The sequence below is a fragment of the Mytilus galloprovincialis genome, chromosome 13, assembly GCF_965363235.1.
Source record: "Mytilus galloprovincialis chromosome 13, xbMytGall1.hap1.1, whole genome shotgun sequence".
NCBI lineage: Eukaryota > Metazoa > Mollusca > Bivalvia > Mytilida > Mytilidae > Mytilus > Mytilus galloprovincialis.
This window is the reverse complement of record NC_134850.1, coordinates 9090012-9107578: the sequence shown is the minus strand read 5'-3', so window position 1 is coordinate 9107578 and position 17567 is coordinate 9090012. Positions and strand designations below refer to the sequence as shown.

The 17567-nt window shown below is 33.5% G+C and overlaps 1 protein-coding gene across 3 annotated transcripts in view; it reads right to left on the bottom strand.

The window, feature by feature from the left end:
* Window positions 1-10938, bottom strand: part of LOC143057051 (uncharacterized) — a 53509-nt gene extending 42571 nt beyond the window's left edge. For 2 of the 3 annotated variants that reach the window (XM_076230277.1, XM_076230279.1), the window contains exon 1: window positions 10880-10938. The gene's annotated coding sequence lies outside the window, so the exon portion shown is untranslated. Of the gene's footprint in view, window positions 1-10549; window positions 10690-10879 lie in introns of those variants that run through there. The other variant, XM_076230278.1, reaches the window with a different exon arrangement.
* Window positions 10939-17567: the final 6629 nt, after the last annotated feature.

Here is a 17567-nt window from a genome sequence, read left to right as displayed (position 1 = left end):
TGAGACAGTAACCCAATGACTCAAATAATTAAAACATCTAGAGGAAAACATATAGTCTTCAACAATAAACAATAGTCTATACAATATGTCAGTGAGACAGCAACCCGATGACACAAATAATTAAGACAAAGAGAGGACAACATATAGTCTACAACAATAAACAGGTGTCTTTACAATATGTCAGTGAGACAGTAACCCAATGACTCAAATAATTAAGACATCTTGAGGGCAACATATAGTCTTCAACAATAGACAGTTGTCTATACAATATGTCAGGGAGACAACAACCCAATGACACAAATAATAAAGACATCTAGAGGGCAACATAGAGTCTTCAATAATAAACAGGGGTCTATACAATACGTCAGTGAGACAGCAACCTAATGACACAAATAATTAAGACATCTAGAGGGCAATATATAGTCTTCAACAATTGACAGTTGTCTTTACAATATGTCAGTGAGACAGTAATCCGATGACACAAATAATTAAGATATCTAGAGGGGAACATGGAGTCTTCAATAATTGACAGGTGTCTATACAATATGTCATTGAGACAGTAACCCAATGACTCAAATAATTAAGACATCTAGAGGGCAAAATATAGTCTTTAACAATAGACAGGTGTCTATACAATATGTCAGTGAGACAGTAACCCAATGACTCAATTAATTAAGACATCTAGAGGCCAACATATAGTCTTCAACAATAGACAGGTTTCTATACAATATGTCGTTAAGACAGTAACCCATTAACTCATATAATTAAGACATCTAGAGGGCAACATATAGTCTTCAACAATAGACAGGTGTTTATACAATATGTCAGTGAGACAGTTACACAATGACTCAAATAATTAAGACATCTAGAGTGCAACATATAGTCTTCTACAATAGGCAGGTGTCTATACACATTGTGAGTGAGACATCAACCCAACTACACAAATACTTAAGATATGTAGAGGGCAACATATATTCTTCATCAATAGAAAGGTGTCTATACAATATGTCAGTGAGACAACAACCAAACGACACAAATAATTAAGACATCTAGAGGGCAACATAGAGTCTTCAATAATAGACAGGTGTCTATACAATATGTCAGTGAGACAGCAACCCAATGACTCAAATAATTAAGACATCTAGATGGAAACATATGGTCTTCAACAATTGACAGTTGTCTATACAATATGTCAGTGAGACAGCAACCCAATGACAAAAATAGTTAAGACATCTTAAGAGCAACAACATATTCTCTTCCAACAATAGGCAGGTGTTTATACAAAATGTCAGTGAGACAGCAACCCTATGACATAAATAATTACAACATCTAGAGGCCAACATATACATTTTAGTCTTCAACAATAGACAGGTGTCTATACAATAGGTCAATGAGACATTTTTCACTCTGTTCGGTCCTGCCTTCTTTTTTTTTTGTTTATCCTGGCTTTTATTTTATCTAAATTGTAGTCCTGACTTTTTTTTGCAAGTGTATCATCCTGCCTATTTTTTTTACTCAAAACTCCTGTCCTGCCTTTTTTCGAATTTAATCCTAGCCCCTCCATAAAAATCAAATGGTAGCTCCCTAACCCAATGACAAAAATAGTTAAGACATCTAGAGAGCAACATATAGTCTTCAATAATAGACAGGTGTCTATACAATATGTCAGTGAGACAGCAACCCAATGACACAAATGATAACAACATCTAGAGGGCAACATATAGTCTTCTATAATATACAGGTGTCTATACAATATGTCAGTGAGACAGCTACCCAACGACACAAATAATTACAACATATAGAGTGCTACATATAGTCTTTAACAATAGACAAGTGTCTTTAAAATATGTCAGTGAGACAGCAACCCAATGACACAAATAATTAAGATATCTACAGGGCAACATATAGTCTTCAACAATAGACAGGTGTCTATACAATATGTCAGTGAGACAGCAACCCAACGACACAAATAATTAAGATATCTAGAGGACAACATATAGTCTGCAACAACAGACAGGTGTCTATACAATATGTCAGTGAGACAGTAACCCAATGACTCAAATAATTGAAACATCTAGAGGGAAACATATAGTCTTCAACAATAGACAAGAGTCTATACAATATGTCAGTGAGACAGCAACCCGATGACACAAATAATTAAGACAAAGAGAGGACAACATATAGTCTACAACAATAAACAGGTGTCTTTACAATATGTCAGTGAGACAGTAACCCAATGACTCAAATAATTAAGACATCTTGAGGGCAACATATAGTCTTCAACAATAGACAGTTGTCTATACAATATGTCAGGGAGACAACAACCGAATGACACAAATAATAAAGACATCTAGAGGGCAACATAGAGTCTTTAATAATAGACAGGTGTCTATACAATACGTCAGTGAGACAGCAACCTAATGACATAAATAATTAAGACAACCAAAGGGCAACATATAGTCTTCAACAATTGACAGTTGTCTTTACAATATGTCAGTGAGACAGTAATCCGATGACACAAATAATTAAGACATCTAGAGGGCAACATGGAGTGTTCAATAATTGACAGGTGTCTATACAATATGTCAGTGAGACAGTAACCCAATGACTCAAATAATTAAGACATCTAAAGGGCAACATAGAGTCTTTAACAATAGACAGGTGTCTATACAATATGTCAGTGAGACAGTAACCCAATGACTCAACTAATAAAGACATCTAGAGGACAACATATAGTCTTCAACAATAGACAGGTTTCTATACAATATGTCGTTGAGACAGTAACCCATTAACTCATATAATTAAGACATCTAGAGGGCAACATATAGTCTTCAACAATAGACAGGTGTTTATACAATATGTCAGTGAGACAGTTACACAATGACTCAAATAATTAAGACATCTAGAGTGCAACATATAGTCTTCTACAATAGGCAGGTGTCTCTACACATTGTCAGTGAGACATCAACCCAACTACACAAATAATTAAGATATATAGAGGGCAACATATATTCTTCAACAATAGAAAGGTGTCTATACAATATGTCAGTGAGACAACAACCAAACGACACAAATAATTAAGACATCTAGAGGGCAACATAGAGTCTTCAATAATAGACAGGTGTCTATACAATACGTCAGTGAGACAGCAACCTAATGGCACAAACAATTAAGACATCTAGAGGGCAACATATAGTCTTCAATAATAGACAGGTGTCTATACAATATGTAAGTGAGACAGTAACCCGATGACTCAAATAATTAAGACATCTAGATGGAAACATATAGTCTTCAACAATTGACAGTTGTCTATACAATATGTCAGTGAGACAGCAACCCAATGACAAAAATAGTTAAGACATCTAGGGAGCAACAACATATTCTCTTCCAACAATAGGCAGGTGTTTATACAAAATGTCAGTGAGACAGCAACCCTATGACATAAATAATTACAACATCTAGAGGCCAACATATACATTTTAGTCTTCAACAATAGACAGGTGTCTGAACAATATGTCAATGAGATATGTTTCACTCTGTTCGGTCCTGCCTTCTTTTTTTTTGTTTATCCTGGCTTTTATTTTATCTAAATTGTAGTCCTGACTTTTTTTTTTGCAAGTGTCTCATCCTGCCTATTTTTTTTACTCAAAAAACTCCTGTCCTGCCTTTTTTCAAATTTAATCCTAACCCCTACATAAATATCAAATGGTAGCTCCCTAACCCAATGACAAAAATAGTTAAAACATCTAGAGAGCAACATATAGTCTTCAATAATAGACATGTGTCTATACAATATGTCAGTGAGACAGCAACCCAATGACACAAATGATAACAACATCTAGAGGGCAACATATAGACTTCAACAATATACAGGTGTCTATACAATATGTCAGTGAGACAGCTACCCAACGACACAAATAATTACAACATCTAGAGGGCAACATATAGACTTCAACAATATACAAGTGTCTATACAATATGTCAGTGAGACAGCAACCCAATGACACAAATAATTACAACATCTAGAGGGCAACATATAGTCTTCTATAATAGACAGGTGTCTATACAATATGTCAGTGAGACAGCTACCCAACGACACAAATAATTACAACATATAGAGTGCTACATACAGTCTTTAACAATAGACAAGTGTCTACAAAATATGTCAGTGAGACAGCAACCCAATGACACAAATAGTTAAGACATTTAGAGAGCAACATATAGTCTTCAACAATAGACAGGTGTCTATACAATATGTCAGTGAGACACCAACCCAATGAAATAAATAATTACAACATCTAGAGGGCAACGTACAGTCTTCAACAATAAACAGGAGTCTATACAAGATGTCAGTGAGATAGCAACCCAATGACACAAATAATTAATGTATCTAGAGGGCAACATACAGTCTTCAACAATAGACAGGTGTCTATACAATATGTCAGTGAGACAGCAACCCAATGACACAAATAATTAATGTATCTAGAGGGCAACATACAGTCTTCAACAATAGACAGGTGTCTATACAATATGCCAGTAAGACACCAACACAATGACATAAATAATCAAGACATCTAGAGGGCAACATACAGTCTTCAACAATAGACAGGTGTCTATACAATATGTCAGTGAGATAGCAACCCAATGACATAAATAATTACAACATCTAGAGGGCAACATATAGTCTTCAACAATAGACAGGTGTCTATACAATATGTCAGTGAGACACCAACCAATTGACATAAATAATTAAGACATCTAAAGGGAACATACAATCTTCAACACTAGACAGGTGTCTATACAATATGTCAGTGAGACAGCAACCCAATGACATAAATAATTACAACATCTAGAGGGCAACATATAGTCTTCAACAATATACAGGTGTCTATACAATATGTCAGTGAGACACCAACCCAATGACATAATTAATTAAGACATCTAGAGGGCAACATATAGTCATTTAGTCTCTTGTGAAGAGTTGTCTCATTGGAAATCACACCACCTTTTCTTTTTTAAATCTACCTGAATTCATAAATATAAGTAAGTGAAACATAACAGTAGACATCGGTAAAGGATTAAAATATCTGCATGCAACAACTAAATCCAAGTATAGTGAGGAAACTAAGCAAAAAAAAAATAAAAAAAATGACAAAACTACATAATACAACTCTTTGCTTACATAAACTGCCAATTTTTTATAATAAGAGAGAAATTCAGATTACAAAAAAATCTATTTTGTTTCAAGTTTTCACTTAACCATGAAAGTGAGGTCAAGGGCAGTGGACATGTGACTGACGGAAACTGCTTAACATATGGCATATATGTAACACTCCCAAACGTGTCCTTTCCCCCAAACGTGTCCGATTCACCCAAACGTGTCTTTTCTCCCTAAACGTGTCCGAAATGTACAATATTTCCCAAACGTGTCCGATTTCATAACCCCCAAACGTGTCCGATAATTGTTATTCGCCAAAACGTGTCCAATATTTAACGGCAAAACGTTACACGTCTTTTAGCGCTTTTACATGTATCTCTTAAATAAAATCGCAGATAACGTTTACGGCAATTCTATGATGGGAGACACACGTGATGAAGATGTCATTTATCAGATTAAGTTAGTTCGATGTAGGTTTTTAATGATTATAATAATTGCAAAATTCATCTGTTATTATTAAGTAACTTTGACTGCAGTTGTTTATTGTCCAGTTGCAAGTATTTCATATTCGTTTAGAGCGAACATACACATAGTTCTGGAGTTGACTTTGTTAATTATTTTGTACTTATAAACTCCGATGATGCCTTTTATATTTATCCAAATATTGCATGGCGGGGTTTTAACAGTATTTTTTTTACTTTTGTCAATAGTTTGTGTGTATTTCAAAAGCCCATCAAATTATAAACTTGTTATCCGGGTTTTTAATAAATTTTAGGTTTCCACCATCACTAAAGACACACGATAAGAAACATAACGTCCAGTGCCAAATATTTCATGCATAAGTTTTATAGATTCTTTTTTTTATGAATATTACTGTTATGTGATCAACGCCGGTTTTAAATGCAAATTTATTTTGTAGTGTATAAATAAAGTTTAGAATGTTGATTACGTATTGTCCAGTTGCAAGTACTTTATGCATATTTAGAGCGCACAATAGTTTCGCAAGTTTTAATGTTTTTACAGTTGTACTGTACACATTAACTTTAAACTAAACTTTAAACTGATGATCGCGTATTGTCCAGTTGCAAGTACGTCATGCATATTTAGAGAGAACATACAAGTTTTAATGTTTTTTGCAGTTCTATTTAGAGAGAACATAGGCTACCTGTTTTTTTTTTTTTTTTTTTTTTTAGCCGAAATGACGCCCCCACTTTAAGCCAGTTTAAGTCTTCCGTTTTGAAAAAGTACTAACGTGCTTATGTATATTTTTAATGAAATGGTAAAATTAGTATACGTTAATGAAATAGCAATAACCAAATAACGCTTGATATGGACACGTTTTAGGGATTGGACACGTTTGGGGGTTAGTTGAGAAATGGACACGTTTGGGCGTTTATACAAATGACACGCTTTGGCGCAGTTTTCAACTAGACATGTTTGGGGGAATCGGACACGTTTGGGGGGAAGGACACGTTTCTGAGTGTTACATATATATACAACTTATGTAGCATATAGATCTTCCATTTTCACAAATATGCAGCTTTTTAGAAGTAAGCTTATTCCGACGTTTTCGCTTTTGACCTAGCCGGATCACTGCGACAAAATTCGTAGGCTTGACAAACATCTAAACACTTGAAGAGCTGTATAAAAAGTAGAGACAATATATTCTCTACAAGGCACAAAAGAGGGGCGAACTATACTAGAGGAACAGTCAAACTCATAGATAAAAAGTAAATTGACAATGCCATGGCTAAAATGAAAAATACAAACAGACAAATAATTGTATAAATGACACAACAAGTTATCTGTATCTTTTGACATTTTATAGCGGAATTGAAAAGTAGTAGATCTTGTACTTTTAAGCATTTTTGCAACATTCCACCCCCCCCCCCCACCCCCTCCGCCTTTTTCTCTCTCTTTATTATACATTTTCAAGATTGTCAATAATTACTTGCATTTTGTTTCCATTTTGTTTAATGGAGTAACAACACTACTTTTATACTCGTTACCCAATAAGGAGATTTGGTGTATTCGGAAAAGAGACAACATTTTCATAGAGTTCAAATGAAGTGGATTTAAACAACCGAAGACCACTGGAATGCCTTCACGATGTGAAAAATAAAGTCAGTTATAAATTAGACCCGGAGATGACAGAATGTGAAATCAAATATCAGAAATGTTTATAACAAAATAACAGACAACAACTTACAATCAATCTCCTGACTTAGAACAAGCATTTATAATGTGGCAGGGTCAAATGTGTACATGATAGCTCAACCCCCTAACCCAAGACACTTGTATTACAGCACACCTTAAACACAAACCGTAAGTTAGGAATAGCTGGACTCGTAAGACTCTAATAAAACACAAAAAAAAAAACCACAAAGACAAAAGACACAAGAACCATAATCTTACAACGTGAATCTAAAAACCGAAAATTTTAACTTGTGCAGAAATAATTGTTTACAATAATTATTGTTGTCATACACTGTATTTTCAAAATTTCACAACAATTACAGGAAATACTTAAATTTGACATAGATTTGTTTGATTTAAACAAAGAAAACCACGTGACATAAAAACAATCGATATCACACGATAGTCTGTACAAACGGAAATGTTTAATGAACGACAAAAATAGAAATCAATAATGATACGTAAAAGTCAAGTATTTAGTACATATGTATTAACTCAAACTTTTACCAAAGTCAATATATAACAGTTAAAAGTTCAATATGATATTTATCGAGTCAACTTTATGTCAGCGAAATTTAAATCATTTGTAGCTCTTGTCTTTATTAATCACTTTTGCTTTTTTAAGTAATTGTTTATCTAAAATAATTAAAGATGTGAGACAGAACACTGAAAATGGGTAAAATATGTCATTAAAGAAAAGCATGTTTAAGGAGTGAACTGACAATTTCGACCGGACACTTATAATTGTAGATCTTGTCCTGCTAATCATTGTTACTTATTTATGTTTCTATCTACTTATCATGTTTATTATATATGTTCGTTTTACCCACCATTTTGTTCTTAAAATGTCCTGTACCAAGTCAGGAAAATTGGAGTTGGTATCGTTAAGTTCGTTGTTCTGTGTGTAATAAAATTGCGAAAGAAAATGGGGAATGTGTCAAAGCGACAACAACCTGACCATAGAGCAGACAACAGCCGAATGCCACCAATGGGTCTTCAATGTAGCAAGAATTCCCGCACCCGTAGGTGTCCTTCAGCTGGCCCCTAAAAATATGTATACTAGAACAGTGATAATGGGCGTCATACTTAACTCCGAATTATACACAAGAAACTAAAATTAAAACCATACCAGACTAACAAAGACCAGAGGCTCCTGACTTGGGACAGGCGCAAAATTGCGGCGGGGTTAAACATGTTTATGAGATCTCAACTCTCCCCTTATAACTTAGGGCAATGTAGAAAAGTAAATGCATAACAATACGCACATTAAAATTCAGTTCAAGAGAAGTCCGAGTCCGATTGTAACTTTGTCGTTTGTGTTTTTGTTACACTTTAGTGTTTCGTTGTTTTCCTTTTATATTTGATGTGTTTCCCTTGGTTTAGTTTGTAACCCGGATGTGGTTTCTCTCAATCGATTTATGACTTTGGAACAGCGGCATACTACTGTTGCCTTTATTAGGCAAAAAAATCCCAACAAAATACTAATAATCTTCATTAAAGACAATTCTTGCACTGAACCATAAAGCCCACCACTCTAGTCTCTGTAAATATCTACAGGCCAATATAATCTGACTGATATTTTCATTAACCTCAGCTTCAGTCCTGTCAATGCCTGTAGATTCAAAAGTTTATCATGGAGACTATCAAGAGCATTATCTCCAATAAGGAGTGAAATACAATCTTGGCTGTTAAACTTATTTGTATATCTTGTCTTGACTGCTGATTATTTTCGCTTATTTAAGATTCTTTCTATCTATTAATTCTTTAAGAATAGAAAACATTGACAAACAAATAAGATTCTTTCTATCTATTAATTCTTTAAGAATAGAAAACATTGACAAACAAATTATTACAATCATTATTAAAGAGTAACAACTGTAAGATTTCCACAATGACAATATGTACATCTTCTCTAGCTGATCTATCTATCTATTATAATTTTATGTTGTTTTTTTTTTTATCTAAACTCAAATAAACTGATAAATTGTCATCAAAGACAATAACTGTAACAAAGGAGTCATCTGTCGATTTCTACCATTTGACACATTTGTAGATTTTTTGGCTTGAAACTAATACTTGTCATTCAAAGATTATCTCTAAATATATAAATATTATTATTTTCAAAATGATAGGCAAAAATGGAGAAAGAAAAAAATAATAAACCTAGTCCATTCTCCTTTTGATGTCAATACTCGTAAGGTAGATTTCATTATTCTCAACATTTTATCATGTGTCATATTTTCTCTATCAATCTATATGGTTTATAAATAATTAAAATAAAATAATGAATAAAAGTTTCAAGACTTTATTAAATTAGAATATGTATAGAATAGGACATCATTGTAAACTAAAAAAAATATGATTAAAGAAAAATGAATTAACAATAATAAATAGTACAGAAATGAAGGACACCCAGTGATGTAATCGTTTTATGAAAAAGAAATACAAAATTATGGAGTAGATTGTGAATGGTGATAAAACAGGAAAAGTACATTGTAACTCAAATTTTTTGTCAAACATTTTTGAAATACAAATTATGTATGACCTAAAAATAAGGTAATTAGTGTTAATTAACAATGGGTTTAACACCAAAGATGTTAGGTGAAGCCATGCAATAAATTCTTCACATAATTTGACAGTTTACACATCTAGCTGAACTTCCTGTTGAGTGTTCATGGAATAACGAATTCCCCTGTATTTCAAAGGCAGAAAAATGCCGAGATTTTCTGGATAAATTTGGCATGGCGGCTGCGAGACGACTAGAAAAAGATACCGCATCAATAAAAAAAAAAGGGCGGCGCTGCGCTCTGTTCAATATTTGTAGCTGACCCCTTCTCCACACGTCCGTACATTCCTCCGAAGATCCCTTCGTTTCAGGTTACAATTGATTGGTATCTTATAACGTTTATACTGCCACTACGATTTTAACTTGGTGGTGAATACGTCAGTCAGTGTTGATATCCTTTATACCAGTCTATTAAACAATTGATTTATAAGCGAAATAATACTGGTTTGTGCAAAGATTATATTCACTGTAAATTAGTCCTGCAAATGCACAAAGTTGCTTACAGTAACAGTTGCTAATCCGTGCTACACTTCAAAAGTTGTGTACTCCATATAGTGAAGGAAAGAATAAAGAAGAAGAAGGTATAGAGAAGTTTGTGAAGAACAGATCGAAACTATTATCTTTCTTACCTTGTTCCTTTTAGAGTTCATAAAATAAAGGTGTTCTTCAACATATGAGCTTAAAACATTGTTTTCTTAAATTAACAAATTATATATTGCACTAGTATCTAGTTGTTAACAACTGCCCTATATCATAAATAGGTTTAAAATAGCTTAAAACTTAGCAGGAAATTCAAGTTAAGTGGAGATTATTAATAAACAACATATTTTTTTCGCAGAACTAGGGTCAGTAGGGGGACTAATTATGTGATGTTCGTATCGTGGTAAGACCGTTGTCACCCAGGTATGTTTTTGTGTGTCATTGTAAGAAGGATTCTTCCCAATTCTTATAGTAAATACCTAAAAATATAGGCTTTCTAATGCTGTGCCGTGTTTGTCGTCTACTATCGGAAGATGTATATTTCAAGAGGGCGCTGCAGCAGTGCGCAAACTCCGACCTCAGCATCCGTTGTCATGAGGCCCATTGGTGTCCATAATATTTTTATATAAAATAAAGATTGTCCGCAGACACTATTTCATATTGAAATACTGTCTAAGACATTATCTAATTATGACATACAGTCCTTGTCCATGAAATTAAGTCACTGTCTTCTGGATAATATGTAACTGTGCTGTCAATAATACTGTGAAATTCTGTCCATGACAATATTTCACTGTAAAATATGCTGTCAATGAAAATGTTTCATAGCCTAATTATTACTGCCTTGGGTAATAATCAATCAAAAAATTGTGATCGTTTCTGGAATTGATTCAAAGTATACTGAATCGCTGCACAAATAAGAAAGGAAACGACAGGTTTCTCTAAAAATATATTCTGCAACCCAATTTTATGAAAAAAATGTTCTTGTTAAGCAGATGCCAAAAATGTATTCTGAATCCAGATTTCCCCCACACCTTAAGTATTAAGTAGTGATAAAAATTTATTGATAGCGTTGAACAACACCCAATATAAAAGTTCGCAAAATTTTTGCATGACTCAAGATATTAAACCATACCCTTCCCCACTCTTGCAAATTTGATGGTTTACTTCTTAGGTTTCGGGTTAGGGTTAGGGTTAGGCAGATTTGATTATTATTATCAATACTCAGTATCTATCATATTAAACACTTTAATGATATTATTATCAAAATAATTTCTATTAATGCTTATAACCTCCTTTTTGTGAGACAAAATTTCATGAAATATTGTCTGTAAATGGACAACACTTTATATTGACATTTATTCAGTTCTCTGGACAATATTCAATACAAGAATATTTGCTGTACATCTGCTCCTGCCTCTCGGACTGGGAGAACCCTGAACGTAGTGTAAAGATACAACCCTATGAAACTCTGTCTTTAAAAGGCGGGACTATATGGTTCCAACAATAGAATGACAACTGAGAACTGGCGAATTGAAGGGGAGAGAAAGAGCGCGAATGCCCCCTCTATTTTTTTTGGAAACAAATTAAAAAAAAAAGCATAAAACGCGTACAATCGTCCGAAATATATTTCGGCTCGCTACGCTCACCCATTTACATATCATTTTTATTCTTAAGTACTTCTTGTTTGGTATGAAAGTTGGATTTGTAGAGTATGGTTAATGATGCAAGATTAATTCTTTTTTATTTAAATGTTTGTCAGCTAATAAGGTCAAGCTTGGATTATAAATACACAACATTGATAGCTGTGATGATTTAGTCAGTGGTGGATCCAAGAAAGGTGGGTTTCGGGGTTGGGACCCCTTTTTTGGTTCCATGGTTTAAAATGGGGACATATGGATGGAACCACATCCGTTTATCCTCGGTTGGAACACCGCCCCTGTTAAGTGTATACCTGCAAGATCAGCCTCTTCTCTGGTTTGTTTTCGATTTAATATGGGTTTTTTTCTACGATAGAACCCAATCAACACATGTTTCCACTTTACGTGTAACTCATTTGGGAGGGTAACACCAATATAGTTTGTTTTGTCTGTTGATTGATGTATGTGATCGTGTACTGAACAGTGGTGGATCCTGGGCGTCTTGGGGTTAGAACCCCTCCTTATTTAGACGATCAATGCATTCGAATTGGGAAATATAGATGGACGCCCACCCCTTATCCTGGGTTTCTAACGACACCTCCTTTGTTTAGATGGCTGGATCAATCCCAATTTTATGTGGATGATTTCACATCTGTCTTAGTTGTATAACAAAAGTCACATGAACCATTCTTACTGCCACTGTTCCAATTAATGTAGATCTCATTGTAGGGTGTGACAGTCAGTAAGAGATGATATTGTTAGATACACAATAGGGTAAGTTGCAAGGAGTAAAAGTCTGGCATTTATCATGGGTTATGTAAATTAGGAAAAAAAAAACAAGGAGCAAGAACAACGCTTTGAGGAACGCCTAACAATATATGACGATTTGTTGATCTGTAAGATAACCTCCACCCATGCAGTCAGATGCTTTATTATTTATTCCCATTCGTTAGAATTTAAGATTAAAAATGGCTAAAATTTGTCATTAAAGAATATCATGATTAAGGAGTGAACTGACAATTTCGACCGGACACTTATAATTGTAGATTTTGTCCTGCTGATCATTGTTACTTATTTATGTTTATATCTACTTATCATGTTTATTATATATTTTCGTTTTACCCACATTTTTTTTTATTAAAATATCCTGTACCAAGCCAGGAAAATTGAAATTGTTATCTTATAGTTCGTTTCCCTGTGTGATAAATTGTCGTTTTTTTTTGTTGTTTTTCTCTTATAGTTGATGTGTTTTCCTTGGTTTAGATTGTAACCCGGATGTGTTTTCTCTCAATCGATTTATGACTTTCGAACAGTGATATACTACTGTTGCCTTTATTAGGCAAACAATCCCAACAAAATACTAATACTCTTCATTAAAGACAATTCTTGCACTGAACCATAAAACCCACCACCCGAGTCTCTGTACATATCTACAGACCAATATAATCTGACTGATATTTTCGTTAACCCCAGCTTCAGTCCTGTCAATGCCTGTAGATTCAAAAGTTTATCATGAAGACTGTAAAGAGCATTACCTCCAATAAGGAGTGACATACAATTTTGGCTGTTAGACTTATTTGTATATTTTCTCTTGCTGATCATTTTCACTTATTTGAGTTTCTTTCTAATTATTATTCTATTTTTTTTAGAAAAGGCAACATTCATAATCTTTCAGTCAATTTAATTGAAGTCTGGAGCTGGCATGTCAGTTAGTAGTCTGTTGTTATTTATGTATTATTGTCATTTTGTTTATTTTCTTTGGTTACATCTTCTGACATCAGACTCGGACTTCTCTTGAATTGAATTTTAATGTGCGTTTACTTTTCTACATTGGCTAGAGGTATAGGGGGAGGGTCGAGATCTCACAAAAATGTTTAACCCCACCGCATTTTTGCGCCTGTCCCAAGTTAGGAGTACAATTTGGAAATTAGTGTGGCGTTCATTATCACTGAACTAGTATATATTTGTTTAGGGGCCAGCTGAAGGACGCCTCCGGGTGTGGGAATTTCTCGTTATATTGAAGACCTGTTGGTGACCTTCTGCTGTTGTTTTTTTCTATGGTCGGGTTGTTGTCTCTTTGGCACATTCCCCATTTCCATTCTCAATTTTATTGACAAAAAAATAATAAAAAACATTACTAAAGAGTAACAACAACAAGATTTCCGCAATGACACTACATGTATGGACATCTTCTCTTGTTGATCTTTTTTACTCATTGATTTTCTATCTATCTATTGTAGCTTTATGGTAGTTTTATCTACACTCAAATACACTGATAACAATTGTCATCTAAAGCCAATAACTCTCGTAATGAGTCATCTGACGATATCTACTTTTTGAATTATTTGTAGATTTTTGTCTTGCAAATCATATTTGTTATTCAAGGATTATCTCTAACTTTCTAAATATAATTATTATCAAAATAATATGCAAACATGAAAAATAAAATGATAAGCTTGGTCTTTTAGGTGCTTAACTCATATAAAAAGTTGTATTACAGTTTTTATGTCAATAGTCGTAAGGTAGATCTCATCATTCTCAACATCATGTGTCAGATTTTCTCTATCTATAGTGGTTTTAATGATAATAAACAAAATTGAATATTACTCTTATTTTCTATTGATAGCCATATCAACCATGTGCGTTTGCAGGCGGAGTCATCGGGTGCATTTTCAAAAATACATTATAATATTGCGATAAAAGTTTCAAGACTTTGATAAAATTAGATTATGTGTAGAATAGAACATCATTGTAAACTTAAAAAAAATGAATAAAGAAAATTGAAATAACAATTTTATAAAGTGCAGAAATGAAGGACTCCTACCCCTTCTCCACACGTCCGTATTTTCCTCCAAGCACCCCTTCGTTTCAGGTTACAAATGATTGGACTCTCCCAACTTTTATACTGCCACTGCGATTTTAACTTGGAGATGGGTACGCCAGGCAGTGTTGGTGTCCTTTATACCAATATCGTTAATAATTGAGTTATTGGCGAAATTATACTGGTTTGTGCACCTATTATATTTGCTGTAAATTAGTCCTGCATATGCACATAGTTGCTTACAGTTAAAATTACCAATCCGTGCTACACTTCGAAGGTAGTGGTACTCCATATAATGAAGAAAATAATGAAGAAGAAGAAGGCATATAGAAGTTTGTGAATTAAAGATCAAAACAATTTTCTTTCTTAAGATAAAAGTTTCGATTTATATGTCAGTTTAAAAGAGTTTAAAACCTAGCAGGAAGTTCAAGTTAACTGGAGTTTATTGATAAATAAACAACACATCTTTTCGCAGAAATAGGGTCAGTAGGGGGAAATAATAATGTGATGTTCGTATCGTGGTAAGAACGTTGCTCCCTAGGTGTGTATGTGTGTTTCCCATTTTGAGAAAGGACTCTTCACAATCCTAATTATAAATACCTCAAGATATAGACGTTCTATGGTCTACTATCATGTCTATTTGAAGGGGGTGCTGCAGCAGTGCGCAAACTCCGACTTCAGCATCAGTTGTCATGAGGCCCACTGGTGTTCATTATAATTTCTTATAAAACAAATATTTCAAATTGATGTACTGTTTAAGACAATATTTTATTATGAAATACAGTCCGTGTCCATGAAATTAAGTCACTTTCTTCTTTATGTAACCGTAGCCTAAATAATTATTGTTACATTCGTAATTAAACAGGTCCTTATCCAACCATGCATTCCGGCATTTAGTCTCCAATGTAACAATAATATTTTTATTATTGTTACATTTCCATGTTACCGTAGCCAGTGCCTATTTTTTCCCTCGAAGACTAAACAAACTAGGGAAAAACGGGTAGCAGTTCCTGTTACTAGAAATGCAAGATTTACATTACAACCAAAAAAATATATATGGTCATGCGGCAACAATTTACTTAAAATGCAGTTAAATGCATTTAATGAAAAAGGCATATTTTTATTGGCTCCGACGTGCAGAAATGGAAAATATCTTCTATACTTTTTAAAATGTGAATATGATTTTTTGCATATTTTATATGCTTTCAAGTAAAAGTAATACAAATCCTGTATCATCAGAAGGCGTACAGGATTCTATTCTGAGGATCATCTTGGGGTAAAAAAAACTTGCCGGTAAAATGTAAATAAATAATTACGCTCTTATAACCTTTAGCAGAGAGAAAATCCAATCATTGCCATTTTTCGAATTATTTTTTTTAAATGTGATACACGAGACAAAGAACAATAGCTGACTCATCATGCTCATAGTCGCCATCTTGATTTTACGAAGAAATTTTTGAACATTTTTAATATATAGAAAATAGTTTTATGAAAGACCATTGTTTTGTTTAAACATTTTTTCAATATCACTGTTTTTAGATACAACCAACAGTACTAGTAGTCACAATATCCAAATATCGAGAAGGTCAAATAGAGAATTAGTTCCAACCAAAATGTATACAGTACCCAGCAACTGTAACCAAACTACCAGAAATTCTGTATTAAATGAGAAAAGAACTTTAAATAAAAATTAAAAAAGCTGCAAATAGAGATATTAATATTCAAGCAACTTTGAAAAGGGGGAATTTATTCATACAGTTTTCGTAAGCTGCATTGTTACAATTTAATACATGGTTCGACCAGTATTTTAGCTTAAACCAAAGTTTAAAAATGAACAGTAAATGAGAGGTTCGATTTATCAAAGAAATATCAAAGAGGTCAATTTCAGTTGCTGATGTTAATAATCCTTCAAAGCAACTGTACGTGTATAGGGTGAACATTTCTAATACAACATGTCGTATTGAAGTAAATGGGAAACAATCAATGTCATTTATAGATGAACTTTCTAAAATTTCCTCGCAGATGAGTAATGGTGTAGACTATGAACATCTCAATACAAAAATCAAAGAGCAATGTGAAACTTTGTTATCATCAATTAACAATGATCATAATTCATCAGTTGTGAATAATACAATGATTGATCCATCTAAAGCTGTTACAAGTTTTGGTAGTAATGATATTAAGAACCCTGAAGAATGTTTAAAATGTGACAGAAAATTCATATCAATTTTTCTATTGTTTGGTGTAGTAGAGGAAAATCATTGGATACATTATCACTGCCAGAAATTAAAAAGTGAAATGGTTAACATTTTAGAGAATAAATTAGACACAATCCATTATATATGTTCACTTTGTGACATCGACTCAATATATGATAAGCAAGTACTACCTGTTAACCCTCCTACTGAAACTCAATTATGTAAAAGTGACACATTTGGTTAACATGGTCAATGAAGAATCTTTTGTAGAAGGAAATGAAATAGAAACCGAAACTTTAGTAAAACAATATATAAAAATTTGCCTACTATTGACAAAAACTGTGATGAAGATCAAGTAATACCTTAAATAACTTTAGCTTAATCTCTTTTATTGGAGGAATTTCCCAGGACTGGTGCATTCCGTTTAGAATTATTAAACAGTGATGAACCAATATGTGAAGTTTGATATCAATCTTATCATGTGCAATTTTTAGGGAAAATAAAATAA